This window comes from Hemiscyllium ocellatum, chromosome 1 (genome assembly GCF_020745735.1).
Source record: "Hemiscyllium ocellatum isolate sHemOce1 chromosome 1, sHemOce1.pat.X.cur, whole genome shotgun sequence".
Lineage (NCBI taxonomy): Eukaryota > Metazoa > Chordata > Chondrichthyes > Orectolobiformes > Hemiscylliidae > Hemiscyllium > Hemiscyllium ocellatum.
Genome location: NC_083401.1, coordinates 111,039,165 through 111,066,200, shown reverse-complemented (window position 1 = coordinate 111,066,200; position 27,036 = coordinate 111,039,165).

Genomic DNA, 27,036 nt, shown 5'->3' with positions numbered 1-27,036 from the left:
GAATCTCCTACTATTAATATCCTGGGTTTACCATTAAGCAGTAGATACAAGAGCAGGTCAGAGGCCTGCTCACTAAGAATACTGTAGTGAGTAGTTTACTTGCAAATTCCCCTCCAAGCCACTCCCCATTCTGGCTGGGAAATATGTGTTGTTAGGTCACAATTCTGGCATTTCCTCTGAACAGCATTATTGGCGTATGTATAGCACAAGAATTGCAGTGGTTCAAGAAGACACTTTCTCAAGGGCAATTAGGGATCGGCAATAAATGCCAAGCCAGCCATAATGCCCAGTAACACAAGTGATTTTCACAAAATGATTTTAAAATGTTATCCTGTTTGTTAATATTCACCAGAAGTTGATCTCGACCAGCTATATATTCTGCAACTAAAAGATCAGACCAGAAGATAGAAATGTTGCAGTGAGTAATTCACCTCCTGTCTCTCCAAAGCCTGCCAAAGACTCTCCAAAGCCTGCCACTGTAGCGGCAGTGTGCACTATTTACACGATGCACTGCACAACATCACCTGGGTGCCTCTGGCAACACCTTCCAAATCCACAGCCTCTAAAATGTAAATCGATTTTGACAGCTGACGCATCCACCATCTGCAAACTTCACTCCAAGATTTCCACCATCTTTATTGGAACTATTCCTTCACTATTACTGGATTGAAATCCAGCAGGTTTCTTCCTAACATCAATGTGTATGTAGCCCAAGCCCCCAAGACAGTAGCAGTTGAAGAAGGCACTGATCACCACCTCCTGAACGGCAATTGGAAGTGGGCAATAAAAACGATCTTCTCATCAGCAATGCCCAGGCCTCATGGTTATATTTTAAATAAAAGTCTATGAAACTGCTTTTGAGAAAAATATTCTTATTTTTGGAAAGACAAGGCTGCTTGATATGCAAGAGTTCTTGCTGCAAGTTCAATGGAAGTGATAAGAAATATCTTCGGATTTTTCCTCAAAAAATGTTATGAGTGGGCAGCTGTGAAATTCACACTAGTCTTGTTGTCAAGGGATATTAAGCTCCAAACATCAGCATACAAATGCGTGGAGCAGTTCTTTATAGAGCTCTTACAATAGTAATGTTTATTTTTGGCAATGATCAACAATCTGTCCCCATCTGCTCTGATCAAAGTGGACTGTGTGCATATTTGGTGCAAACACCTCATCTGCACGAGAGGGCTGCATACCGGAGTGGATCTCACATTATTACCTATTCTTTGTGCTGCCCGCTGCCTCTGCATTCAGTAGGAGTCTGAGCACGATTGAGCAGAAACTACATTGTACAGTCAACCTGCTCTTCATAAAGGCACGATGTTCCTGTTGAAAGAAATCTTCTCTAAATAACAATAATGCAACTTAATGATGATAGAGGTAGGACTAACCAGAGACAGCATTCTAATGTGTTGGATAGCGTGCTGATGATGTCACCAGCAGCACGGAACAGGAAGAGCAGTGCTTCATTCCAGAGGATGAGAAGGACACTATGGATAATCCAAAGAGGAAATAGTGGTTGGAAACCAGGAAATTCAATTCATAAAGTCTGGACAACAGTAACATAAAAAGTCTAACAATCTCACACATGGCATGGACAGAATGGAGTTGGGGGTGGGTGAGGGTTTGGGGGCTGAGGGAGGTGAGGAGGTCTGGTGTCAAGCATCAGTAAATGTAACTTCAGATGGACATTCCTGTTTCTGCTCCTATCTTATTGTATGATGCACCACACTCCCATTACTGAATCTGCAACAATCAGGACTTATGCTAAATGTACAAATACTTAAATTCACCCTCACGTATCCATCAGTGCAGTTGACTTCATGCCCATCCTTGATGCCTTCAGCTATCTCCTGCTATTTAGATATGGCAGAATCACAAAATATCTAAAGACTGAAATAGATTTTTAACCGTGAAGGAATCAAAAGTTATGGGAAAAAAGCAGGAAAATGAAGGTTATAGTCTTGGAGTCATAGAAGTGTACAGCACGGAAACAGACCCTTTGGTCCAACTCATTGAAGATGACCAGATATTCTAACCTAATCTAGTCCCATTTACACTTGGCCCATATCCCGCTAAACCCTTCCTAATCATATACCCATCCAGATGCCTTTTAAATGTTGTAATTGTACTAGGCTCCACCACTTTCTCTGGCAGCTCATTCCAGACATGCGCCACCCTCTTGCCCCTTATGTCCCTTTTAAATTATTCCCCTCTCACTCTAAACATATGCCATTTAGTTCTGGACTCCACCACCCCAGGGAAAAAAACCTTGTCTATTTATCCTAACCATACCTCTTATGATTTTATTAATCTCTATAAACCTCTATCAGATGACCACTGAATGGTGGAGCAGACGCAATGTGCTGAATAGTCTACTTCTGCTTATAAGTCTTATGGTCTTATGGATCCAACATACAACTTCATAACCACTAGCATTCTACCCTCTCATTTGCAGGGTAGGTTGCTGAAGAATAAAAAGGAACAGAACAGAATTGCCCAGGGTCAAGAATGTTTCATTACCTGAGCCACAGGAAGGAAATATTCCCTGCATCATGTTGCTGGCAGAAACAGGATCGATTTTCTTTCGCATCATACAGGAACACTGTTCCCATCTTATGGTCATCCTCAAGGGTCAGCTCACACTCATCCTTCTATCTGTTATGATGAGCAAGCTGTGGCCATGGAGCTCATGCTTTATAACACCCTGACACCCCTCCATCCATAGAATAGCCTTTCCCACTGGATTCCCTGTTTCCAACTGTCTGGTGCAGCCAGATGTTCAGCTACACGAGCCTCAGAAGGAAAGAAGAACAACATAGAATTGAGCAAGAATCGATTCCCTGACATCCACTGTTTGAAGGGAACATCACTCTACAGCCAAAGTAGAGAAAGCTTGCTACAAATAATCAGTACATTTGTAACACAAGTACTGTGCGCAGCTTTGTCTCATTATTTGAGGAGGGATATAACTGCACTAGGATCAGACTGGAAGATTTCAGAGATAAAGGGCTCATCTTCAGAGAAATATTTAAGCATTTTCTGGCTTTTACTCATTGGAGTTCAGAAGGATGAAATGTGATCTTTTTCAAAGATCAATGATTCTAAACGTGCTTGACGGAGTCAACACTGAGACAACATTTCCCTTTGTGGGGGACGTTGGAACTCGGTAGCAGAGTTTCACAATAATGCATTTCCTATTTGAAACAGGGTTGAAGGTGAATTTCTTCTCTCAGAGGTGCGTTAATCTTTGGAATTTTCTACATAAATGCAAAATGGAGGGTGGGTGATTCAGTATACCCAGGGTTGAAGCATTCGGTACTTTTATTGACAGAGGAGTGCTGGGTTCTTGGGGTACAGGCAGGAGAATTATTGAGCTGCAATCAGATCAGCTATTATTTTATTGAATGGTGGAGCTGAATGGACTATTCCTGTGCCTACCTTACGAGAGCTTATGTCACATGACATGTGTTAATTAGTTTTATTTCTTTTCTTCTGTGTCTTTGTACTTACACACACCTAAGTTCTTGCCTAGTGCTAGCCCTTGCAGTTGGCTATTCTGCTTAACATGCTTAATAAAACTTTGAGATTCTCTTTAAAAATGTTTAACTATGTGTATTGTTAAAATACATATAAATATAACAGTACGTCACAAATGTGTGGATCTCAATTGATTAATATAATTATCTAAATCAACCCAAATAGTTGAGTCTTGAGAGTGAAACTCCTGTTGCCTGCAGGTGTCATGTAAGAATCCAAAAGCATCAGAGCTTGAAACACAACTAACAGCAATATATGCAAATGCTGGAAAACGAAAGGAAACCAGAAAAGGCGAGAGAAACTCAGCAGATCTTGTGGCATCTCAGAAGAGTGGAAATGGAGTTAATTTTTAAGCTTGCCATGATTCTCCTTCAGAACTCCTGAAGAAAAATCGTACAGCTTCAAAACGTTAACCATTTCTCCAGTTGCAGATATTGCCAGACCTGCTGGGGTTTTCCAGCATTTTCTGTTCCATGAACTCTGAAAGGACCACATGTATTGTCAAATTCTTACAGGTATGCCACTTGTTGTGAGGTTTCAGCAGTGTCCCATGGAAATTCAGTGCTGTAATCTGCAAATGAGTGACAGCAAATAATATAAATCAGTGACCGTTGGGGCAAGGGCAGCTTTTCCTGCAATATCCAAATAGATGTAGAGGGTTTTCTAATAAAGGATCACATGGCAAGTATTTTGTCTTTTCATGGCACTTTGTGAAGTCTGTTTTTATGTTAGAAGAGTGAAACAGCAGTGAAATGTCAAAAGAGTACCTATTCAGTCAATGAGTGGGCATAATGTGTTGGAGCAGTATTAGTGGGCTGAAGAGCCCGCTGTACTGTTCTTTGTTTTTTCTTTGTTCTTTGTCTCGGAGATTCACAATTCAATAGCTGACCGGAATAGTTAAGTGAATTATTGATAGGAAAAAAGTATAACAAGATATAATGCTGGAATATCCAACAAAACTAACTGCTATATGAACAAAAATGAAATTTTAAATGCATAAATAAAAGGAATTTTAATACCAGCTGTAAGAGTTGTTTCTCATTAAGGAGTTATCTGTGACAGGACAAATCGAATAATCCTGTGTGTACATTTGAAAATCTTACCTAAATTCATAGGTTTCAGATTTTGCAGTATATACATACAGAAAGAGTTTCCACAATAAATTAAGAGTCTTAGAAAAATCAATGCTAGGCTGGTACAATTGCAACATTTAAGAGGCATTTGGATGGGTATATGAATAAGAAGGGTTTTGAGGGATATGGGCCGGGTGCTGGCAGGTGGGACTAGATTGGGTTGGGATATCTGGTCGGCATGGACAGGTTGGACCGAAGGGTCTGTTTCCATGCTGTATATCTCTATAACTATATGACTCTATAACTGTATTGTTTAAATATTTGAAATGGAGATATCTATTATTTTGTTCCTTCTTTACTTTCAGAATTGGAAATAAATTGACATTATGGTTTTACTTCATTCATATTCTGATATCTTTTGACTGAAATTTTCAAATTCTCCTTCAAGGTCTAGAATGACAAGACACCAAAATCTTTGATGAGGTACCATGCAGTTGATGTTTGAATCTTGAGTATCCTGTGGACTTGTCAACAATTTTAGGTGAGAATGCTAATTGTAGAGAGTTAAGCTTTCAATAAACAAGTAACATGCGGATTTTTAGGTTTACTCAGTATCAATCACAAGGTGTCTCAATGTGCTCTGCTTCTCCCCCCTTCATACAGATTGTCCTTTAGTTTCTTGCAGTATGCTTAATGCATGCATAAATAGACATTCTTGTTATATCATTTCAAACAAAATGTCAGCGTAGAATGTTTCATTACAGATTACATTGTGAATATAATTAATGAGAACCTAAAAGTTAAAAAGAACATTTAGCATCTGATAGCTTCATTTCAATTATAGGGCTTTCACACCATTATGTGTTGGAAAGTAGGTCTTCACTTCCATTTCTTTTATATACTAATCATTTTTGCCTGTGTCACTGCTATTGATCTAAACTGTTGTGTACTGATCAGTTAAGAAAACGGTGAAAGAAATGGAAGCACTTATGAACATAATTTTATGAGCATACTAACATATGCACAATTAGGAGAAGGCCATTCAGCCCCTAACAGAACTCCTCTGTTCAATAAAGTCATAGCAGATCTGATTGTTATCTCATATCTGCATTCCCTCACTCCGGATAGTCTTCCAGCCCCTTAATTCTGGAGAATCCGTCTTATGTTCGCTTAAAAAATATTCTCACTGAATCTGCTTTCATCTTCTTTTCAAGAAGAGATTTTAAAAGACTCCAGGCCCTCTGAGAGAGAAAAGGAATCACCCTATCTCTGTTTTAAATGGACAACATCGGATTTTAAAATGACCTTGAGTTCTAGACTGTCTCATTAATATAAATATTGCCTCCATATCTACCCTGTCAGAATCCCTCAGGAAGTTATGTTTCAATCAAGTCAGCTCTTACTTTTCTAAACTCCAGAAAATACAATGTTACTTCATATGAAATCCAACAGCATACCTCCATCCACATCCCCACAACACTCACACCTACACACACTCGCACATATATTCACACATTCACACACACACACACACACACACACACACACAAGGCAGGCCTTTATTTATGGTCACATCATAATTATTTTTATTTTTCTGTTGATTTTGGTGAGTTTTAAATTCTGGAAATGTTAAGGCTTCCTGCACTCCATCTTGCCTGGGCGCATTAATCTATCACTTTCAACAGCTTTTAGACTCTTCTTATTTTATTCAACTTTCTGTGAGTTGAATAATAACATATAAAATTTCCAACAGAAATGTAAACTTTCTCTCATTGCGGAAATAAAATCTGAGGGTGAAATCTTACAGTTGATTCCGGGTTCTGTGGAGTGATTCTCACTGTGAGGCAGAGTGAGTTTTCTCACTAAAACTTACCAAACTTGCTGCAATAATTGGTATTTGAGCATGTCTAACCTTCACTCCATTTTATCATGTTCCCAGGATAAATCCACACTCAGTGGAATTGACTGGCATCCTGGTACCTGTGTTCTCTCTAAAAGGCCATTGTGTACCCAAGCAAGCACCATCAGCCCAGAATAGTTGCTGACATTTGCCTCAGAACCTCCAGTGTGGATGTGTGGCAGCAGCAGTTGGAGGAAATGTAAGTCATGACAGTGAGTAAAGAAGCTGGAGTTGCAGCCATGGCCTGTCCATGGTCTGGGTGTGTGTCCCTGAGTGATTAGTATCCTAGTTGCATTACAATAACAACTGCTGGTGCACTTCAAGGGGCAGTAGGGAAGTGCAGAAGACTCTTGTTTAATTCCTCAGATCTTTTGATGAACTGAATTATTGCAGAACATTAAAAATGAAGCCAGTGTGGAGAGTGTGATGGTTTCTCTACTATTTTGAACTCAATACATTGGTTTACTAAAATTCTTTTCAATATTCTGATTACACCTCACCTCATGAATACAACATAACCTATTTCTCTCTGTTCCCACTCAACTACCTCTCCCCATCACCACACTCATTCCCAACCATTTGGTTCCCCATCAAGCCATGACTAATGCCACCCCGATTCAACCTGAGTTGTCACCAAACCAAGTACCCTTCTTGACCTGACCAGATTAAACCACACCATCAGACTACTCACTAAACAACCTGACTAGCCCCAAATGTAACTACTCCTTACCCGCCTCCTCCACCCTACTCACTTGCCACCTCATTCAACCCTAATGATGCAGGCTGAGGTACACTATTGAGGCCTGGGAATGTCCTGTAAGTGGATCAGGCATGTGCCATGAGAGTTTATAGAGCTGACACATGTCAGTTGCCACTCAACATAGATATGGCGTGAGTGAAACTTGTTCTCAGTTTCCACCATCCAAGCCGAACTGGCCAAGAACCTACTATGATTTTCATTTTGAGTTTTCCCAATAATTAGGTTGTATGGCAAGTCCAGTTAAGGTAGCAACAAATGGTGAGTTAAGCTATTAACATATCCTTTAACAAGAAACGATGCGTGTTAACTGGAAACTGGGCACTACAGAGGGTGAATCTCACCACACTGCTTGAAAACATCCATACCAGAAGCTACAACATTATCTCAACATCGAGATCGGCCACTGAACATTACACATAATTGTATTGTTCATCTCAACATAGCCCAATTGCCTCAGAGCCTGGGAAGATTCCACTCTGGGATCTCGATCAGATTACCATCTCTTTTATTCATCCAGGTTACATTCAAAAGCTGACATTTCCAAGCTCTCAACAAGATTAGTGGGCGGCACGGTGGCACAATGGTTAGTACTGCTGCCTCAAAGCGCCAGAGACCTGGGTTCAATTCCCGCCTCAGGCGATTGACTATGTGGAGTTTGCACATTCTCCCTGTGTCTGCGTGGGTTTCCTCAGGGTGATCCGGTTTCCTCCCACAGTCCAAAAATGTGCAGGTTAGGTGAATTGGCCATGCTAAATTGCCCGTAGTGTTAGGTGTAGGAGAATGGGTCTGGGTGGGTTGCACTTCGGCGGGTCGGTGTGGACTTGTTGGGCTGAAGGGCCTGTTTCCACACTGTAAGTAATCTAATCTAAAGATTAGAAAGATCATATGGAATCTGTTGAGGTAATCATCATCTCAAATTTTGAATATTCAGTCATGGTTTTCAAGAAGATTATCAACATGATGCACACTTTAGATCTTTGCTCTTGATGCAGGGCTATCATAGACTCAGTCTTTGTTAATTTGTTAAGCATAAGGAAGGATTCCATAACCTACAGTCCCAAATGAGGGAATTATTTGCAGCAAGTACATCTTGTTGAATTGTGGCATGCAGCCTGTGATTTTGTATTCATGGCCTTAATGAGTTTGGATGGGAATAAAGGAGAATAGATCCATTTTTTTTCTTTTGATTTCAAATTGCCAGCTGCAGGCCTTGTTTTTGGCAACACTGAGTGAAAAATTTCCACTTTGTCCGAACTAGTACATCTGTATTCTATAGGGTGTAGGGATCATGTGAACTTGACAGGAAGTAAATGTTTCCTTTCATTTCTATTCTCACTTAAGGCATGCTCCCTTCGTACAAATGATCACCATATACATGGCAGTAAACATGACATGCAACCCTAAAAATTTTCACTTAGAACATTTAGAAAGAATGAAGTACTTTTTAATTGCATTAGTCTTTCAGAGTTGCATGGAGTATATTGGGAAGAAGTGACTATCGAAAAAGTGATCACAAAAGTTAATACTGTCAAATTTGAAATGGATTAATAGTCAATTGACAAAGTGAATCAGAACCAGTCATCCCTTTGTGAGTTAGTAAAATGAGCAAGCTGATGTGAGGAGGCTCATTCTGATTGGAATGCAAGGACTTTTCCCCTGGAGAACAGAAGCCTCAGAGATGGTAACAGCTAGATTAGCCAAGCCTACAGCATTGAATAAAGATGCAGTGAAAACAGCCTACTGGCCATGTAAGATTAACAAATGGCACCATAACACATAGCAGTAGAATTGGGCCATTCAACCCATCAAGTCTGCTCTACCATTTGATCATAGTTGATGTGTTTCTCAGCTCTATTCTCCTGTCTTTTCCCGGTAAACCTGATCCCATTATGAATCAACAACCTATCTATCACTGTCTTAAATACACTCAATGATTTGGGGTCCACAGTGCTCTACAATAATGAGTTCCACAGATTTGCCAGCTTCATTTCAATTCTAATGGGTCATGTCTTCATTGTACAGCTGTATCCTTAGGTCTTAGTCTGTCCAACTAGTGGAAACATCTTCTCCAAGCCCACTTTATCCAAGCCTCTCAGTATTCTGTCAGTTTCAATGAGATTCCCTTTTTATCCTTCTAAACTCCATTGAGTATAGACCGAGAGTCCTCAACCATTCCTCATTTGACAAGCTCTTCCTCCTCAGGATCATTCTTGTAAACGTCCTCTGAACCTCCTCCAACACCAATACATCCTTCCTTAGATACAAAGCCCACAACTGCTCACAATATTCCAAATGCTGTCTGACCAGAGCCTTATACAGCCTCAGTAGTACTTTTATGCTCTTGTAATGAATTTAGATTAGAGTGGTGCTAGAAAAGCACAGCAGGTCAGGCAGCATCCAAGGAGCAGGAAAATCGACATTTCAGGCAAAAGCCCTTCATCAGGAATGGAGGCAGGAAGCCTCCAGGGTGGAGACATAAGTAGGGCGGTGGGGTGGGGCTGGGGAGAAGGTATCAAAGAGTACAATAGGTGAATGGGTTGGGGATGGAGGTGATAGGTCAGAAGGGAGGGTGGAGCGGATAGGTGGGAAGGGAGATTGGCAGGTAGGACAGGTCATGAGGACAGTACTGACCTGGAAGGTTGAAAGTGGCGTAAGGTGGGGGGAGGGGAAATGAGGAAACGCTCATTCACCTGTTTCCTCCAACTATCTTTGTGTCATCTGCAAATGTAGCAACAATCCTTCAATTCCTTTGTCTAGATCATTAATGTATAGTGTAAATATCTGTAGTCCCTGCATGGATCCTGGCAAAAGTCCATGGTCACTAGTACCACCCTGACAAAGACCCCTTTACCCCACTCTCTGCTTTCTGCCAGTCAGCCAATCCTATATCCATGTCAGTACCTTGACCGTAAGACCAAGGGCTATTATTTTGTTTAGCAGTCTCCTGTGCAGCACCTTGTCAAAGGCTTTCTGGAAACCCAAAGAGATAAGATCCACTGGATCTCCTTTGTTGAACTTTCTTGTTTTCTCCTCAAAGAATTCCAATGCTTAATGAAACTGGGTACTTCCTTTTGAGGTCTCATCCTTTCTAAAATATTCTAAGATCTTATCAACGACTGAAGTCAGACTAACTGGCTGATAGTTTCCTGTCTTCTGCCCTCCTTTCTTGAACAGGGGTGCTACTTTGGCTGTTTTTCAGTTCTTTGATATGCTCCCTAATTCCAGTGATTCCTGAAAGATCACCATCAATGCCTCCATGATCTCCTCAGCTACCTCCTTTGGAACTCTGAGGTGTAGAGTGCATCTTCTTCAGGTTATTGATCAATCTCCAGACTTTTCAGCCTACTCAGTACTTCCTCCATAGTGATCGCCACTACATTCACCTTTGCCACCGACTGTCTTGAAGTTCTGGTACCTAATTATGTCTACCAGCAAAATAGAAAGCGAGGCAAAGGAGGAAAGGTAAGAATATTCAAAGACAGCAATTGTGTAATAGGTAGAAATGGCCTTGGTTAAAAAGACCAGGAAAAAGAATTGATTTGAGTGGAGGTGAGGGAAAAGATATCACTAATGGAAATAATCAACATCTTTAGCAGTAACTACAATATAGGAGAAGGTATACAGGAAGAAACATCATAAAGTGCTTGTTATAAAATGATGTCAATAACCAAAAGTAACTTTCATCTTTAAATGGAAGAAAAGGTTAAAAAAAAAAGGTCTAAACATGGATAACTTACCTGACTTGGATAAACTACACCCCAGAGTTCTGAAGGAGTATGTAGAAGCATTGGAGGTGCTCTTTCAGGAATCACCGGAGTCAGGAAAGGATTGACAGTAACAGCCTACATTAGGAATCCATAGAATGCCTTCAAAATAGTTTCTTCGACCAGAGAGCAGATTATATTAAATTTGGCATTGTGCCACATGACAGAATTAATTAATGACCTCTGACTAACAGCACCCTAGACAGCAGCAAACTCAACATGATTGAAAATTCCACCCAGTTTGAAAGGGAAAAAGATTGAGTTTAAGGCTGGTATTTTAAATGTAAATAAGGGAAAATGGATATGCATGAAAGCTGAACTAGCTGAAGTGAACTGGCACAGTAAGCTCAGGAACAAACAATAGAAATACAGCTGCAGACATTGAAAGGGGATTTTTTTTCAGTTTTTTCAAAATAAATAAATAGCTAATACAAAGAAAATTTGAATGGAAAACAAACCACAGAAAAAATTAGGGAACCCATATGATGTGGAAGTGCCAGTGTTGGGTTGGGTTGAACAAAGTCAGATAGTTATAGTCCAACAGGTTTATTTGAAATCACAAGCTTTTGGAGCACAATCCATTATCAGTTGTGTCAAACTTTAGGAAAAAGCATATACCTGTGCAAAGATAAGTGACAGGCCAACTAACTGGGCAGAATATCTTTAAAAAAGGCAGATAATGACTAAGAGGTTAAACGTGAGGACAAAGTTACAGTATAAGACCATAAGACATAGGAGCAGGGATTAGGCCACTCGGCCCATCAAGTCTGCTCTGCCATTCAATCATGGCTGTTAAGATTCTCAACTCCTTTCTCCCACTTCTCTCTATAACATTTGATATCCTTGACAATCATGAACCTATCTGTGTCTTAAATATACTCAATGTGCCGGCCTCCACAGTCTTCTGTGGAAATGAATTCCATAGATTCACCACTCTCTGGCTGAAGCGGTTTCTCCTTATCTCCATTCTAAAGGGTCTTCCTTTTACTCCAAGACTGTGCCCTCAGGTCCTAATCTATCCTAACAATGAAAACATTTTCCCTACTTCCACTCTGTCTGGGCCATTCAGTATTTTATAGGTTTCAATTAGATTCCCTCCTCATCCTTCTAATCTCCATGAGAGGAACTAGCTAGAAAAGTAATAGACAAATAGCAACAGATAGCAAACTATGAGATAAGAAAAAGAGAAAGTAAAATGTGTATTGGTCCTTTAGAGAGTGAGATTGAACTGTACAGGATCTTGAATGGTCGTGATAAGATGGACATGAAAAGGATGTTTCCTCTCATAGGACAGTATAGTCCTAGAGGGCACTGTTTTAAAACTGGTGGTCACATTTTGAGCACAGAGGTGAGAAGAGTGGCTTATTTCTCAGAGTGTTGTGAGAGTTTGAATCTCACTGACTCAGTTTGCATATTAGGTGGAGTCATTGTATATTTTTAAGGTTGAGGTAGATAGTCTTTGATTGACCTGCTGAGCAGTAAAGGGTAGAGGTCGATAGAAATTTTGAATTTGAAATTCCAAACAGATCAGCCATGATATTATTGAATGTTGGAATGATGCCCAAGGGGCCAGAAGGGGTTATTTCTGCTCCTATTTTGTTTGTTTGTGTATCATTCAAATGTATCAGATTGGATGCAAAACTGCCCTTTGGTAGGCAATGATATTGCTTTTGATTGGCAGGTTGTTTGACAAAGTGCATGAGAAGAAATTTCCATATGCTCACAGTGAATCTTCTGGGAATATCAGGAGATGCAGTCTTCATTAATTACCTGCCCTGCTCCTACAATATCCTTCTCCTCCAATTCTAGCCCTATCCTACCACCCACCAGTCCAGAAGAACTCACCACTCAGTAGCTAATCTGTGAAAGACTAGCATCTTTAAAAGCCTGCTGTGAACCAGAGTTAGCCCTGTCACTCTGAGCTAATCCGCTCGATGACAGACAGTCACTCTGAAGTTATCGGAGAAGAGGGAAATTATGCTATAATTCTCTGAAAGTGACTCGAGGTGCAGATGGATGAGACTTTGTACTGGTATGGACAATGCTAAAAAGTCACACAACATCAGGTTATAATTCAACACGTTTACTTAGAAGTACTAGCTTTTGGAGTGCAACTCCTTCAACAGGTAGCTCCACCAGATGTCATGTTCTCAACCTCTGTCTATGAGAGTAGCAAGGCCTTGGAAGAAGTCCCAGCAGGTTTGCCTCCTGCTCCCTTGTTCAGCCCAGCTACTGACAGTTAGGTATCAATCTTAGCCCATAGCTGACAGAGGAGGAATACACTGGCTCTTGGAGGGCTGGCAAAGACCAGTCACCTGCTCACTCCCAGGGAGGAGAGGGTCCTGCAGTGTTGGCTTCACCCAAATGCACAGGGAGGAACAGAAGGATCAATGTGAGACACAATGGCCTTCATTGCCTCCATGGTGAGAGTGCTCCTTGGCCACAGCCTTTAAGCCTCCTCCACTACACTCCTCCATTGTGAGGCCCTAGAATAACCAGATCAACTTTCAACAACCCTTTCCATGGACACCACAGTCCTCACAAAGACATAGATCCCCAACCAACCCATTCATATGTGTACTCATCTGCTCACCTTTCCATTCCAGCCCCTAGCATATGAAATGATCTTGCTAGGTAATGTTGTACACTGTCACCCTCTTGGATGCCACTGACCTTATACAAACCATGCCCTCCCAAATTATCCTGTTCCCATCCATGCTTTATCATATCCTCCACCCTTACAAATAATGTTGCCCCCTTCCCAACTGTATTAGCCTCTTATCCTCAGCCTGCAACTCCCAGTGATGGGAGCACTCAATCCATCCAATTAATTTGATAGATTCAGACAAAAAAAATCTTAGTTCTATGGAATTTGATCATTTATGCTTCTGTACGATGACAAGGATGACATTTGTCTGCTACAATGTGAAACAATGACTTAAAATGTAAAATAAAATTGTTTCTGGAGAACTTCTACATGTTAGAATAGATTTTTTTCTACCTATAGAAAACATACAGAAGTTTAATTTCAGTCTGATAGGTCTGAAGTGTGACATGTATAACCCAACGCTGTATTACAGCACTGCATTCTTGCTTTCTGAAGAACATCCCCAGAAATACTATGAGCTGATACTTATAAATGAAAAAATGTTCAATATCAATCCACTACAGCTATTTACATTATATTAACTTTAATTTTTGTACATCTGTGTGCTCTGTGTACTAATTTTCATACTGTGAATGAGATAGGATTTCACATATTTTTTAAAATTCCTGATGATCTGTCATTTTCAAAACAAATTGAAATTAAAAACTAGAAATTAATTTAGCCTGACTTCACTAAAGATTCTTTGTTAGCTAAAGATTCTTTAATTTGATCAATTGAATTTTGAAGGAAGGGAATAAGTTACATAGCTATCTCAGCTCTTTGAAAATGTATGAAACAGAATTGGCAGACTCAATTGACTCTGCATGCTGTTCCTTACAAATTCAGAATTTGCATAATTCTAAGGTTTGTTTCATTTTGTCCCTGCAAATCTGCCATCAGTATCTCTCACCCAAAAGAACACGTTTTGTCACCAAACAACCTCCAAACTCTAGTTCCTCCCCAAATTAGAAAGATATCTCCTGATATCTCCTGAATCCAAACACATTTCCAAATTTCTGTCTTTGAATTCTTCAATCAAATCACCATATCAGCCACAGGGTCAAAGCGACTCTTATTATAGGCCCAAATGAAACTTTCTATGATTATGACAGTCTCATAGAGTTATAGAGTCATAGAGCTGCAGCACAGAAACAGACCCTTCGGTCCAACTTGTCCATGTCGACCAAATATCCCAACCCAATTTAATGCCATCTGCCAGCACTTGCCCCATATCCTCCCAAGCCCCTCTTATTCATATACTCATCCAGATGCCTTTTAATTGTTGCAATTGTATGATCCTCTACCACTTCCTCTGGCAGCTTATTCCATACACGTACCACCCTCTGTGTGATAAAGTTGCCCCTTAGGTCTCTTTTATATCTTTCCTCTCTCACCCAAAACCTATGCCCTCTAATTCTGGATTCCGTCACCACAGGGAAGAGACTTTGTCTATTTATCCGATCCATGCCCCGCATGATTTTATGAACCTGTATAAGGTCACTCCTCAGCCTCCAAACGCTCCAGGGAAAACAGCCCTAGCCTATTCAACCTCTCCCTATAGCTCAAATCCTCCAACCTTGGGAACATCCTTGTAAATCTTCCTTCTTGTCCTTATTAAACTGTCTGAAGCTTGTCAAAGTTGGCTTCATCAGAACAAATCCAATGGAGATGGAGAAACTTAGTGAATGGAATGGAGTTTTTACAGGAAGTAAGGTGCGAGGATGAGTAGTCCAGGTAGCTATGGGAGTCAGTGGGTTTAAAGTGGATATTAGTGGCCAGGCCCCAGAATGGAAACAGAGGTGTCAAGGAAGGAGTCAGTGATAGTCCAGGTGAAAATGGAAGTGAAATCACTTAACTTTTCCAATTGCAGACGAGAGAGGAAAGCAGCACCAATGATATCATCAATATATCAGCAAAAGAGTTGGGAGAAGGGACCGGAACAGGATTAAAGTGAGGAATGTTACACATACCCCATGAAGAGTCAGACATAACTAGGGCCCACATGGATACCCACAGCCACTTCTGTACCTTGAAGAATGTGAGAGGAATTAAAAGAGAAACTGTTGAATGTATGGACAAGTTTGATCAAGCAGAGGAGGGTGGTGGAGGGTGGGGACGATCAGGCCTTTGCTCCGGAAAGAAATGGAGAGTCTGAAATCATCCTGGTGGGGGATGGACATGTAAAGGGATTGCACATCCATGGAAACAGAAGGGAGCTGGAGCCTGTAAACTGAAATTCTGAAACTGGGGTAAAGTGTCGGAGGAATCACAGATGTAAATGAGCAGGGAGTGGAGTAGGGATGAAAAGACCAAGTTAAGGTAGGAAGAGATGAGTACTGTGGGGGAAGAGCAGACTGAGACAATGGGTCTGCTCAGCCAGTCCTGTTTGTGGATTTTCAGAGGTAGAAGTGTGACGCTGGGACCCTATCAACTTGGAGGCAATCGTGGGGAGATTGCCATGATGAAATGAGGTCAGTGACTATAGTTGATACAATGACCTGATGTACCATGGTGGGGTCATTGTCCAGGGGGAAATAGGAGGATGTAACTGATAGCTGGAGCTCAGCCTTTGCAATGTAGAGGTCAGTCCACCAGACTACACCCCTTGTTCTTGTTGCAGATGGATATTAAAAATCAATTGAGAATTCAAAGCGGGGTCGGTCTTCAATCTAACATCCGATCTTTATTGTTTAACGATAGGCAGGTTCATTTCACAGGTACCAATTCCCAGGAATGGAGGCATGATTCTCTCTGGAGTATATGATTGCCTTTCTTGTCCCTGATTTTGATCTATACCTGGCATTAATTCAGTCTCTTTTCAAATGAATGAACCAAAATGCATTTTGCCCACCCCTTCCTCACAGACACGGTTTTCCCTCTGTTCCCCTGACACTGACAGCTTTCCAGTAGCTCACTGAAGCACCTTCCTTTTTGTGTGAGCTGAAACAGTGCCAGACCATTTAACCAGAGCCGAGAGCAGTTATTACAGCCTTGCTAGTGATCAGACTTGGTTACAGCTGAATCTGCATGGCTGAGTGCCAGCAAGGCTTTGTTCACTTTTAGTAGCAGTCTATTTCTTACATGCTTAAATCTCTGGGCAGAAATTGAAAACAAATTTGTAGGGTTTCTGCCAAGACAACTGCTGGAGAGAGGATATGAAGCCCTGTTCTGCAGGCCAAGGGCATCCTATAGACAAGATGTTGGAAAATTGCAGAAAGTGGTAAGAGATGGCAGGATTGTCTTCCTCATGTCAATTGGCTTGTAAAAGGCAGTGAGGAGAAGGGGTGTTAGCTGCTTGGATATCTCTAAAGATTCGACCAGTAGCTCATCCAATCAGTAAATCAAAACCATTCTTGGCTTGATTACATTCAGGGAATTCCAATGGCTTCAAAATGCCTGGAGCAGAAAATAACAATCAATCCAAAGCAAGATTGGCCTAGTGGTATCTGAACAGTGAGGTAATCCTTTTTGTTAAGAATTTGTTGCAGTAGTATGATATTATGACTGAACCTCAGTACACAAAAATCTTCCTGATGTCTTGTAGGTGGAATATGTCCACCCACCTAGAGGATATTGATGCCCACACCCCGACACTCACAGAGTTGGAGGTGAGTGAAAATCCCTTTGCTTTGACGTATTTTCTGCACATCCACTTGCAGTACAAGGTCACAACAACTTCAGTCTCCTTTTTGCTCTTCACTTTTGAATTTTGTTTTAAACCCTTTTTCATATTTTCTCATTTGACAGTTAAAGCCATGTTTTAATTGTTTACATCCTTAAACACTTGTCTCCTGTTAATTTTGCTTTTTTCTGCTGAATTTTGACTTTGAACCACACCACCCATGGCAGGTTCTCCACAGACATTATGAATTGTAACCAACTCCAATGTTTCCATAAGATCCTTTGGCATTTTGCAAACCTTCTAATGAAATTCTGCAAGAGTGAAAAAGGAACATGCCTTCAGGTGCTTCACTGTGAGGGCAGTTTCATCTATCACTGCATCCAGCTTCGAGGATGTAGAGTGGACTTCGAACTTGACTCCCTGTGAAGAAAACATGAAGGAGCTATATATTGTAAAAAAGTAGGCTTTTTCAAGATTGACACGATCAATTTTAGAAATGAAGGACAGATTTATTTTTGCCTTATATGGTGTTTAATTAGAATCCTGATGTGAATAGTTGATGACAAGGTAAAACCTCAGTTTCTCCTTTTGCTATACCATGACATAACTGTCCTTGATAACAAGTTTGTTTCACTCCATAAGGCAATGTGATGATAACAGATAACGTTTCCATGTCAAAACTTGATTTCTTGTCAAGATAGTGTTACAAACCTCTGCATGTGAAACTCAAAGAATTTCAACAACATTTCTGAGTATGCAATATCACTGCCATAACCACTGTTCCTGTATGAACACACCAAATCCATTCTTCATCTCGACGACTATTTGGATCTAAACCAGACTGTTCTCAACCTTGGAATCTTATTTGACCCGAGATGAATGTCTGACCACATTTCTATTTCACTATCAAGAGTTACTTGTCCAGATTTGGATCAAGCATTTTCAAAGCAGAAAAAATGTGTGGTCTTTGAGTAGCAACAGTTCATCTCACATTTAAAGGTTTTGCTTAGCAGATGAACAGAACTTGTTGTTTCGTACTAAGTTAGGAATAAGCAACAAATGTTACATACCATGAAAGAATTAAGAGCCATTAGGTAGAGCTGTAGATGTCCAAGTGCAAGGTCAATCTATCAATTTAGCTGTCAGCCGTAGTGAGACCCTGGAAATTATCACTGTTTACAGGAACTATGTGTGAAAGGACTGCAGCACTCAAATATTCTGCACAATATCTATGAACCTCTATGAGAGTATCAGCAAATACTTTGGCAATAACTACAAGTCAGTGGCTGAAGATTAAATAGCAACTAAATCACTTTCTGATTTTCCCATAACTTATTATTAGACAAGAAACCAAAAGAGCTGCTAATGCTGGAAATCTGAAACAAAAACAGTAATTGCAAGAAAATCTCAACAGTATCTGTGGAGAGAAATCTGTAGAAGGGTCATTTGACCTGATACATTAACTCTGATTTCTCTCCACAAAGGCTACCAGTTCTGCTGAGATTTTGCAGTAATTTCTGTTTTTTTTTGTCCCATAACTTATCGTTTGCCTCAGTGAGTGCAGCTCCAACAACAATCAGGCCATATGTCACCATCCAGGTTAAAGTAGTCCATTTAATTCACATTCCATCCACTACCTTAAACAGTCACACCCCAGGTGCAGTACACCAAGGTGTAATATTTACCTTCAATAGACTTACTCAGCAAGGCTCTTTTTGCTTTTCAAATCTGTTCAATCTTTTATTTTGGACTTTTACAAAACATGCTAGACTCGCTCCTGCTCCTATCCAGAATGTCATTGCTTTTCACTTTTTCATTTCACTTATTTTCTTATGCTGACTTGAAGTTGCTGAAGCAGACCTTAATGAAACCTATTATTTGCACATAACCTTTTGCTATTTCCACTCCATAAAAGTCCAGTCATTTACTCAAAATAGCAAACATCTTTTACACAACTAATAAAATGAACTTGGCAAGGATTCAGAGACGAGCAAAGTTTGATATCTCTCTCCCAAATGCAGTTTAAAACTGGAAGCAGTCAATTTAGAGCAAGCTTTGGGTCTGGATAATGATTTTAACAACGTTAAAGATATAACCCATCACCCTTTCTCTTATGATTCAAACCCATCTTTAGGGTTAAAATTTCCTCAAAAATGTGAATGAATTGATTAACTCAAATAACAACTGTTTATTAAGCCAACAGTGATTAGATTAAAAGTATTAAACACAGAGCAGTAGAAATAAAAGAAAGCTCTTTCAGGATTGACAACCCAGGCATACCCAAACAATTTCTGGAGATATATGTAAGGACTTGAAAGGGTTGATAATGAGGGATGCATTATGCAGCACCCACACCTAAACTTTTAGGAAGAATAGCTTAGCATCTCAAAAGTAAGACCTATCATTCAAATTCTTCTCAGGGTCTGTGTAGTAACGTCTATGAGATCAGTGTAACTTGTATGTTGCTGCTAACATTTAGGAAATGCACTTTATTTATTATAGGGACCTCTTGTTGTTAGACCAGCAAGTAACTTTTCTCTACCATACCATTAAGGGTGGTATGGTGGCACAGTGGTTAGCCCTGCTGCTTCACAGCGCCAGAAACCTGGGTTCAATTCCCACCTCAGGCAACTCTGTGTGGAGTTTGCACATTCTCCGGGTGCTCCGGTTTCCTCCCACAATCCCAAAATGTGCAGGTTAGGTGAATTGGCCATGCTAAATTGCCCGTAATGTTAGGTGAAGGGATAAATGTAGGGGTCTGGGTGGGTTGCGCTTCGGCGGGTTGGTGTGGACCTGTTGGGCCGTAGGGCCTGTTTCCACACTGTAAGTAATCTAATCTAATCTATTTACAGTTTATCCCTGAGATGTGTGTCAGTATTTAATGTATCTCTCTGGGCAGTATGTCAGTTAAAAACAGCTTCAGCCCTAAAAGAGCATGGTGTCAGCAAATCTAGCCTGTGGTGAGCAATAGTGCGGTCAACAAGACAGTCTGTGGTGAGGATTGCACATACAAAATGACAGCAGGAATGTCAATTCTACTTATCAACCTGAGATCTTGTAGCACACCTGTAAGAATCCGGCTCATGTGGAATTTCAGCAATATGAAAAGCTGAACATTTAAGAAGTCTAGAGAAGGAAAACATGAGGCAAGAGCAATAAGTCCAGAATATACAATAAACTGTAAAATCATTTCAGGTGTGATTTGAGCATGCTGCGGCAGAGAGGTTGGAAACTCCATCAGACTGGAGCACAAATCATTTTAAGGTGATTACAAATTGCAGCCTGTGTTAGTGATCTGAAGGAGCAGTACTTATGTGGGGTTCAGCCAAAGAGCAAAAATATATCAGTCTCCGTGAATAAAGTTTAAATCCTAATGATGTCATTACCATGAGTGAGAAGCTCAAAATAATGTGACATTTTTGAATGTAATTCAAAGTACAACAGATTGGACTGTGATATTTTGTGACTGTAAATATAATCAGGGACTAATAACACTCTGTACAGATTATGTCCCAAACTGCAATTGCATTTTGTGTCTTTCTCTTTGAAAAATACACAAGAGATTGGTTAAAAAGCCAGTTTCAACTCTGCTAGAGTGAGCTAGTGAGATTGAATATTGTCATGTATAACAGGCTGCATTCAGGTATATGTATTGTGTAAAGCACACTAACAAATAACTGGCCCCACTCATTCTTGCAGTACAGGGAAAGGAACTCTTCTTCCCTGAAAACTAAAAGTCTACTAGCTAGCAGTCATAGAGAAAGAAATTGAACATTAAAAGGATTCGATAATCTCATCCTGAAAGCTGCAATTCAATCATGGTCAAAAGAAATCACAACTACATAATCTCAAGGCATCTGCACAGATAAGGATTATGAAACCAACTATTCAATTACTGACATTAATGGCACCTATAATTCCCCCTGAAAACGCTAAAGAGATTTTGCAAACAGTTCAACAGTATTCCATATTTTTTGATGTCTTTTATATTTTATGGACTCACCTCTTATTTCTAATCTGTCTGTATGTTAGTTGCATTGGAAATTATAGAGTCATAGAGATGTATAGCATGGAAACAGACCCTTAGGTCTAACCCTTTCATGCTGACTAGATATCCTAACCGAATCTAGTCCCATTTGCCAGCACTTGGCCCTTATCCGTCTAAACCCTTTCTATTCATATACTCATCCAGATACCTCTTAAAATGTTGCTATTGTACCAGTCTCCACCACTTCCTCTGACAGTTCATTCCATACATGCATCACCCCCTGTGTGAAAAAGTTGCCCCTTTTATATCTTTCCCCCTCATCCTAAACCAATGTCCTTTAGTTCTGGTCTCCCTCACTCCAGAGAAAAGACTTTGTCTATTTACCCATTCCATACCCCTCATGATTTTATAAACCTCTATAACGTCACCCCTAAACTTCTGATGCTCCAGGGAACACAGCTCCGGCCTATTCAGCCTTTCCCAATAGCTCAAATATTCCAACCCTGGCAGCATCCTTTTAAATCTTTTCTGAACCCTTTCAAGTTTCACAGCATCCTTCTAGTAGAAAGGAGACCAGAACTGCATGCAGCATTCTAAAAGTGGTCCATTATGGCAAAATTACATGCTTTTAAGCCACGAAATGTAAAAAAAAACATATTAGAAGGACACTGTATTAGAAATAATATTACCAGGAAGATTTAATTTCAGAGATAAATGTGACAGAGTAGAGAAAAAAAATTCGGAAAGTCTTCCAAATTTTATATTAAATCAAAAGCTAAATAAATATCTACATAGGTGGTATATAGAGTATAGATAGTATAGCATATTGCTATAGAGCATACTGTTATAGTTCAGGAATGTGCAAAAAACAAACAGATCCATTTGAAAAAATACTGACAACTTTTAACAATTATTCCAATCTTATTATAAATAAAATTCTCGGAAGTGGACAATTTAACAGGAGAGTTCATCATCAAAGAAATTTGTAGATAATTTGAACAATGATTTCGAGTGATTAATGGAGAATTAAGATTATGATGATTTAAAGTCTGAGGTCATAAGAGAGAATTGTAAGTTCAGGTGATTCTTTGTCACATCTAATTCAGTCAAAGAAGAATTGAATCAAGAGAAAGCTATGCAGATGGTGAGTGAAGCCAAAAGTTGGAATCAACACAGATCAATCATAAGAGAAGATCAGTGTTATTACAGAAGATTAACAGATGACACACAGTTTTAATGTATATAACCATTAACAATAAGTAAGAAAACAATACTGTGGGTAAGACAGACACCAGATACAAACTGTCTCTGAGAACAGTTGGAGCAAGGAAACCTCACAGGTACAGACAGTACCTAGCAATTATAAAAGAATAATTTATCTGTAACAAAAGGTCTCTTTCAGAAAATATATTGACATAGGCCAGTGATACAAAAAAGCAAGAAGTTACAAAGCCATCCACACAAAGTTGTTAATGAGGTAAGACAGTCTGTAAAGATGAAAAGCCTAACATGTTTCAGGCAAAGTTAAAAATCACACAACACTGGGTTATAGTCCAACAGGTTTAATTGGAAGCACACTAGCTTTCGGAGCGACGCTCCTTCGTCAGGTCGCTCCGAAAGCTAGTGTGCTTCCAATTAAACCTGTTGGACTATAACCTGGTGTTGTGTGATTTTTAACTTTGTACACCCCAGTCCAACACCGGCATCACCAAATCATGTTTCAGGCAGAAATAGATAGTCCAGACCTATCCTTTTGGCAAGATTATATTTATGACAAAGGAGGATTCACTAATTTCAAGTTTGTTGTAGGGACTACATTCACGATCACTATATTTCAGCCAGTAAACTAAGGTTAAAAAACGCACATTCTTCAGCCAAAAGCAATGCAACTACATGATACCGGAGTTATAATGCCTTAGGTTAAAGGTATGCGACAAGTAACTCAACAACACAAGGGTATCCTGATATTAGAATATCGATACATGCTTCACAATCAACAAATCTCACACTTGACCAGCAAAGCACATTTTGAATTCAACCTATTTCACAAGGCTGAATAGTTTAAACAGCAGATGATAAAAAATAGTCCTTTGAACAGGAATATCTTAAATTATGTTCAAGATTTAGGAATGCCGATTACTGAATACAACATCTCATTGAAGAGAATAACCCTCTATGTCTCTGCATACCTAAATGATTCTGCATTCTCTAATGACACAAATTGAGAAACAATTGGCTGAACTGTATCAGAATTTGTGTAATTTTCCTCATTTAAAAAAAAACAATTGAGTGGTGTTAAGACATTGTTACTGAATCCAAACCCTGTTTGTGCTGATCTCACGAATCTGAACAAGGCAATAGCGAGAAAAATTACTCTTTGGCGACTGGTGATGAAAGTTTGGCAAAATTATCCAGTGTTAGAAATTTCTGGAAAGTCTGTGCATGCAGTGGATTCTGACAGGATCCATTTGGTGAGCAATGAAGGGTGATTTATAAATCTATTTAGAGGGCTGGTTTCAAGAGACTGCCATTTGGGATTGCCTTGGCTACAGGGATTTTTCAACAGACAATGTCTCACATTTTACAAGCTCTTCAAAATGTCATATGACAATTTGATTCATTACAAATCAGTAGAAGAGCATAATTAGGGCTTTCATGACACAGTGGTTGTATCCCTACCTCTATTTCAGGAGACCTGGTTCAAGTGCAAACTGCTCCAGAGATGTAATAACATCCCTGAACAGGTTGATTACAATAAATCTACAAGAATCTGAGAGTGCATGAAGTCTCAAAATACTGATAGCTGGAAAGACTCACCCTCAATGACAAATGTGGCTCCTCTAAGGTACCAATTTGTTTCTTGGGACAACACTATTAAGAGGGATGATATATTGGTTGAGCCACAGAAAATTAAAGTCAGGGATTTCCCAATCTAAAATCAGGTCATGATTTACGAAGATTGTCAGAAATGGGAAACCAGTCGACAAAGATTCTGCCTAACTTGGCCACTGTTTCAGAACCTATGATATACTTCCTGAAGAAGAGAGAGGGAAGGTGTTGAAATCACAGAGGATATGTTCCAGAAGGTCAGCAATATGCTAAAATTCAGGATAACATAATCAACCACAATCCATCATTCCCAACAACCACAGAACAACACAAGCTTGGGATCAGTACTCCTCTAGGAACAAGCGGGGTTATAAACACTGCATCTTGTAAACTGCTCTTCTCTGCATCATAGACACTATGAAACATAAACACATAATATAGCTGCAACATGCAATAAACTATGGTCTGGATTTTCTGATGGTCAGACAGTCATTATTCCAGCATGGATGGGAGTTGTGCATGGGAACTCTGCAGAATCCCCATCATAAGCAGACTCTGACAGAATTGCCCAGGAGATTAAGGACTCTGTTTGGAAATTTCCCTATCTCTATCCAAAAGAATCCTTTTAAGTCAAAAACGTTGGAGGGTTCCAATGTAACTAAAATAAATAGTTACTTGGGAAATGTTAGGTTATTAAATATCTAGCCTAATTCCTGAGTAACTATTCAATTGACCCCCATACTTATGCTACACTCCCCCAACTACACCTCTCCCAGATTCCTTATGCTGTCCAAACCCCCAGAATCTGAGCCACACCTAATCCCAAAACTCCTACCACCAGCCCAGACTTGCTTTTTGTCAGACTTGATATCTCCTCATCTCTCACACCACCCCAGATGGGCCTGGGCCAGAGCCGACCCGACCCAACCCACCTCCTCCCCTCCCCTCACCACCTGACATGACACTCCCCAGCTCACCATTGGATCCAGGACCTATACTCCCTGTTATGAATTGAAGGCATGCACTATACCTTTAAGAGAGAGTGAAAGCTGTTTTGTACTGAGAGCTCACAGGCTCCTGTCATGTGACTAAGGAACAGTCTCAGAGTGTACAGAAAAGTTGAAAATATGTAATATTTGGCTGTGAAACAAATACCTGAGTTTTGGTTGCTGTTTTGACAACCATTCAAATTTAGTTAATCAGTTTAAATTACGCCCTAGGATACTAAAACCCAATCGCATTTGAATTTATTGTTGTTGCCAATCTTGAACCAATGAGATGATCTGATGGGAGAGGTATAAAGAAGTGGACATTTTGAAAGTTAGAAGTGAGACCAACTGCCAGTAAAACATACTGTCTTTCAAAGGTACCTTTGTTATATGAAACAACTTTGCAGCAATTTGAAGATGAACCAGGGAAATCTTCAGCCAGAGTGAGACAGACACCAACAGCAGCTACTGTATTGTTTTGAAATTATGTTGATGTAATTTTAATACAGGCTTTTATTGAAACAGTACATCCTTATAGAGTTGGAGGCAGATAACAAACATTTAAAAGAAAGGAGGCTTAGTGTTGTAAATAGTTATTATTTAATGTTCACTTTTAGAGTTAAAGAATAAATTGATATTTTTTTTCTTTAAGTAGTAGAATTTGGTAGTTCTCTTTCACTTATATCTTATCAGATTATGAGGTAAGGTGAACTTTTCTGGGTGTTTGGTTTAATTAGCAGAAGGCTTAACTACCATGTTGTAATATTCCCCATACCCTACTGGACCTGATATCTCCAGCTCTCCCTGATCTACTTTAAGCACTGCAAGAGCCTTCCTGGTCCTCTTGCCACAATTCACATTACCTTACCCACTTGACACTCTGCATGTTTCCCACTTGACTTCCTACCTCTACCTAGCTGACATCCTAATTAGCAGACAATCTATTTACCTGCAGACCTACCCATCTGATATTCTACACATCTGACACCCCATCTTCCAGACATCCCATCCTGGCACCCAAAACCCCTACCCCATTGCGACCTACTTTCCCAGCATCTTAACTTCACACTCATCCTGTGTATTTACCATTTGACAGTAGTTCAAACCATGACTGCAGAGATGTTTAAATTTCAGCTGGCGATTGAAAATAGAATGTGTGTTTTACATTCGGTTGACTGTTCTGCACATGAAAAGAATGGTACTGAAAGTGCCTTGGCTGGATTCTTCTGACAGAAATCCAGAGCTCCCACCTTTTGCCAAAAAAAATATTAGATTGCCCCTCCTCCACAGAAAATCTAGTTCTAAAATCTTGTTTAAACAAGACCCTCTTTCTGTTATACTAGCAAGTGGTTTTCCTCAATCATACTAGACCAAGCAGGGCTTCTAGATCCCTACTCTAAAAGCAAATTTATCCCACAGTGAGCAACAGTGCAGACAGCCTCACACAGAAAGTCAGTCTGTGGTGGAGATTTGAAAACAACAATTATTTTTCAAATAACCTCTTCATATTGCTTTCAAGTTTGATCCTTTATTAATACCATGAAAATGCATATATGCAATGGCATATGTATATTAAACATGCACAACTTCCAAGAGAAAAATCACTAAACGTCATTAAAGAAAACAGTTATTTTATGGTAGAGATTCAAAAGGTTTTCTCTTCAGAGACTTGACTCTCCGTTTGTGGCTTGGAATTTTTGTTTCAGAGTTGTAACTTCACTTCTGATTTCCAGGTCCCCAATTTACAAACGTTTGACTTACAAATGAGATCCCATACAAGTGTGTATTAATATTAATTTAAAAAGTCTGACATGCAAACATCTGCTTATATTTACAAATAACTATTTTACATTGTACTGCATTGTGTTTTGACTTACATACAAATCGACTTACCAACATACTCAAGAACAGAATTGATCCCTAACCC